This window comes from Rhinoderma darwinii, chromosome 1, assembly GCF_050947455.1.
Source record: "Rhinoderma darwinii isolate aRhiDar2 chromosome 1, aRhiDar2.hap1, whole genome shotgun sequence".
NCBI lineage: Eukaryota > Metazoa > Chordata > Amphibia > Anura > Rhinodermatidae > Rhinoderma > Rhinoderma darwinii.
In genome coordinates this window covers 612,416,735-612,421,941 of record NC_134687.1, presented here as the reverse complement: position 1 = coordinate 612,421,941, position 5,207 = coordinate 612,416,735, and the positions used below count along the sequence as shown (strand labels likewise).

The 5,207-nt window shown below is 43.8% G+C and overlaps 1 long non-coding RNA gene across 1 annotated transcript; it reads right to left on the bottom strand.

The window, feature by feature from the left end:
• Positions 1-843: 843 nt before the first annotated feature.
• Positions 844-1,712, bottom strand: LOC142747589 (uncharacterized). The gene is made up of 3 exons (XR_012881870.1): positions 1,302-1,712; positions 1,125-1,217; positions 844-1,032 (listed from the first exon to the last, which is right to left on the bottom strand). It is a non-coding gene; the product is annotated as an uncharacterized LOC142747589 (long non-coding RNA).
• Between the last annotated feature and the right edge of the window lie 3,495 nt (positions 1,713-5,207).

Here is a 5,207-nt window from a genome sequence, read left to right as displayed (position 1 = left end):
AGATATATGGTGATATATCTTGCAGATTATTACACCACTGACCTGTCTAGAGATCTGCAGAACATTGCTCTGTCCTCTACTGACAGATACATAGTGATATATTCTGCAGATTATTACACCACTGACCTCTCTAGAGATCTGCAGAACATTGCTCTGTCCTCTACTGACAGATACATAGTGATATATTCCGCAGATTATTACACCACTGACCTCTCTACAGATCTGCAGAACATTGCTCTGTCCTCTACTGACAGATACATAGTGATATATCCTGCAGATTATTACACCACTGACCTGTCTAGAGATCTGCAGAACATTGCTCTGTGCTCTACTGACAGATACATAGTGATATAGTCTGCAGATTATTACACCACTGTCCTCTCTAGAGATCTGCAGAACATTGCTCTGTCCTCTACTGACAGATACATAGTGATATAGTCTGCAGATTATTACACCACTGTCCTCTCTAGAGATCTGCAGAACATTGCTATGTCCTCTACTGACAGATACATAGTGATATATTCCGCAGATTATTACACCACTGACCTCTCTACAGATCTGCAGAACATTGCTCTGTCCTCTACTGACAGATACATTGCTCTGTCCTCTCCACCTCCTGACAGATACATAGTGATATATTCTGCAGAGTATTACACCACTACCCTCTCTACAGATCTGCAGAACATTGCTCTGTCCTCTCCACCTCCTGACAGATACAGAGTGATATATTCTGCAGAGTATTACACCTATAACCTTCGGATCCCCATAGAACACAGGTTCCCTGGATAAATTCCCCAATCTAGAAATGAATACACTAAAAATTGTAAAAAAAAAAGATGTTTATTATAGAATCTGGTAGAATTTCTGTGCGGTTTTCTGTGTCTCCGGCCCTTTAACAAGCGATGATCGGTGAGATGAAGAGTGGGAGGGTCCTTCTTCACCCGTGGATATGGCCGCCAGTCCACCCTTACACAGCTCGGTCCTGGATCAGAAGAAACCGAAAACGTTTTTCATATTTTTCAAAGTCGGATCCTAGAAAAAGAAAAAATACAAATAAGCAAAAAAATTCACAAAACCTTCACCACAAGGAGAAGATGAAGACGAGTGGAAGACGTCAGACTTACCGGATCTCGCGTCTGCTCTGCTCATCACTGGAGGAGTCTTCATGGGAATTTCAGATGGTTTAGGTGGTAAAGACCACGATGTTGGGGTGACCACTGCAAAAAAAAATCATAAATTCAGTGTCCAAGCGGCTGTAGAAGAGTTGTGAGGTGAGAAGATCATCAGTGGACGGCACTTACCTCACCTAAAGATGGTAAATGGGCCCGAGCGGCAGATGAAAATAAGATGGCCGCTATCTCTCCCGGGGGTTGGGGGCCCTGATGGTAAATGGGCCCCAAGTGGCAGATGTTACTAAAATGGCCACTTTCTCTTTCGGGGGTTGGAGGCCCTGATGTTAACCGTAGCCCCCGAAAGATCGTCCATCTCCACATCAGGAGCTGGAAATTGGCGTCCGCCAACTTCCATCTTCCCGTCCTTCTCCTCCATCTCCACGTCCTCTGGAAACTGGCGTCCGCCAACCTCCATCTTCTCATCCTCCTCCTCCATCTCCACGTCCTCCGGAAATTGGCGTCCGCCAACCTCCATCTTCTCTACAACACTCATCATTGGAAACATCACCATCCTCTTCTTCATATGAGACACGTCCATGATGAGAGCCAGCAAGAGTAACTGACACCGCGGTCAATGTGTGACCCCAATTTATAAACTTGATGATGTCACAACCTGAGGGCCATTATGTGCAAACGGAACACATGCAGATCACAGGCCCCGCCCTTCACATGACATCACGCTCAGATTCTCTAGAGGACGTCACGCTCAGAGAAATAGAATCTGCCGACATTCTAGATGACATCACAAGAAGCGTATCCCAGTGAACCGTTACAACAGAGTGGCCATTTATAACGTAATATGGTAGAAGAATACAGACAGTAGGGGGTTTTAAATAAAAAATGTTTACACCGTTCCCTGTGTGAGTCAAATAATGCTATATTGTAATAGTGCTGGACTTTTACCGATGCAGCGATACCAATTTTGTTATAATTTTTTTTGTTTTTACATTGTGCTTGGGGAAAACTGGGAAATGTTTTTTTTTTATTTAATATTTTTTTTTACACATATTTTATTAGTTGCCCTAGGGGACTTGAACCAGTGATCATTAGATCGCTGGTACAATACACTGCAATACATGGATGAGTTACGGAAACAGCGTAACTCGCTGAGCTACGCTGTTTCCGGAATTCCCATAGTAGTGAATGTCCGTTATAGAAGGAGCATAGCATGCTACTCTGTATCCGTAACTACTATTCAGTTCTATGGGAGTTGCGGAAACTGCGTAGCTCAGCGAGTTACGCTGTTTGCGTAACTCGAACATGTAACCAGAAAGTGAAGTGGCCGGAAGACCGCGGAGCCGGGTAAGATGGAATGGGGCTTAGGGGGCCCCGTTCTAGAGATATTACACCTGTGGATATGTCATAAATGTCCTTCGTAGGAAAACCAATATAAATGCCGCGGTCGCTATTGACCGCAGTATTTAACTAGTTAAACAGCGCCATCTCTGTTCCTAGCCGTTAGTGCAGCGTGTCAGAAGCGGACACCTGCAGTGTATGGAGCAGGCTCAGCGCGTGAGCCCGCTCCATACATCATCCCCTCCCCGCCTGATGATGTGCTGGCACATCACGGGTCGGGAAGGGGTTAAGTAAGGAGCGGTCAGGGGACCCGGCACTGCCGACTATGACATGCAGGGACTTTTTAGCAAGAATAAATCTTGCTAAAAACTGCGTCTTATAGTCCGGAAAATACGGTATATATATATATTGATTGTAGATTTTCTCAATTGTATTTTCTGTGCATAATTAACCCTTTCATGACCAGGGGTCATTGATGCCCCTGTGTCCAGGTCAAATTTTCCATTTCTGATTTGCACTTCTTTAGACGATAATAACTTTGCAACCGCTTTGAATATCACAACTATTTTAACTTTGATTTTTACAAGACTTATGAGGCTTTCATTTTCTAGATTAGTTTAATTAATTCCATGTTTTACAATTTTATTATGAGCAGAGAAATCACAAAAAAATTAAAAAATAAACAATATTGTAATTTTTTTAAATAGATTTACCCGTTATTTGTGTGTGTGTGTGTGTGTGTGTGTGTGTGTGTGTATGTGTGCGTATGTTATATATATATACACATACATATATACACATACATATACACACACATACATACATATATACACATACATACACACACATACATATATACACATACATACACACACATACATACATACACATACATACACACACATACATACATACACATATACACATACATATATACACACATACATATATACACACACATATATACACATACATACACACACATATATACACATACATATATACACACATACATATATACACACATACATATATACACACATACATATATACACATACATATATACACACTGTTGCAGCTCTTTAAAGGGAAGGTGTCACGAAAAATTTTCTTTTTTATATACTATTGCTTTTAGTAGGTCATTAAAATAAATTGTATTTATTTGTGTTGTACTTTTTATTTTTTTCTGTCTTTTACTTCTCTATGGGGCTACCATTTTTTTTTTTCATCTCTGTATGTGTTGATTATCGACACATACAGAGATGGAATATGGCAGCTACAATGCATAGGAGTCAATGAACGGCTCCCGTCCATTGTATCTGCTCTCTGGCTCTGTACTGCGCAGATGCAGGTCAGAGTCACACAGAAGCAGCTGTTTGCAGGGAGAGAGCAGGCGCCATCATGAAGACCAGCTGCACTGCAGGTAAGGTGTGTGTGTCTGTCTGTCCCACTCTCTATCTCACAGACCCCCGCTCTCGTGACCCCCCCGACGGGCTCCCCCCACCCGACGCCCTTCCCTGTAGTCGTGCAGGAGACTCTGTATAAAGGACACATGATGTAACTGTCCTGGGAATGCTGGGTGATAATATGCCCGGTGTTAGTGTGGTATCCAGCTTTCTCAGACCCCTGTCACATTCCCAAACAGTCTCAGCACAACTAGAGAGATTTACCGTTCAGGGGTCTGGGAAAGCTGGGTGACCACCATTACTCCTCCTACTGGAGTGTGAGAGGTTCATTAGTCACATCCCCAAACACACTCCAGTAGGAGGGGTAATGGTGGTCACCCAGCTTTCCCAGACACAGATATAACCAGGAAAGGGCTGGATGGACGGGCTGAGGGTGCACAGGGTTTTTGGTGATCACCCTCTGTCATGTAATCGAACCTAGGTTACCGGTTCATCAGACGGGGTTCATGTGACTATAACTCTGTCCATAACAAGAGACAGTGCACTCAGGACAAGCCCTGCCCTCATGCCGTAGTTGTGGTTCTGTCTGCAGTGATGGCGGTGGGTGACTCTGACACCCGCCTCCCCCGTCAGGTCATCTCAGGACAGAAGGGGTGTCCGGATTGGAGACACAGCGCCGCACCTGTCCTCAGGTTGTGTCTGGTATTGCAGTTCACCTCCATTGAAGTGAATAGGACAGAGCTGTAATACCACACCCGACCTGAGGACAGGTGCGGCGCCATGTTTTCCTGGACGACCCCTTTAACACTTTTCTCGTGTCTGCAGTGCTGTGTGTGTGTGGCAGAGCGGAGTGTTAACGCGCGCCGCTGATACTTCATAGCCGCTTATCAGCTGTTTTGAAGAATCAGGGGCAAGCACCCCCCCCCCCCCACACACACACACACACAAACACGCAGAATCAAGTGTAATCAAGCAGTTTTTGATGTGGTTTTTATAGCAAAAAAGGGAAAGGGAGACCCAGCTGGCTGGCAGGCACAATACTGTAACAAAGTTAAACTAATCTGTGGTTAGGCAAAATAGAGAAGGGTTGCCCTTGTTTCCAGCCAGCTACAGGAGTATTCAATAAGATAAAATATAACTTTTATTAGGTATGATTAAATAAGTAAATGATCAATGACAAAACGACACTCGTTTAAAAATTAGCCAATGCTCACTGGCAGTAGAAGATCTGCATGCTAAGATGCAAACAGTCAGTCCAGTGTAATTGGTCAGTGTTTAAACAGCGTCTGCAGTACGCTGAAGTTGCAAAACAAGATCATAGCAGTGGCTGAC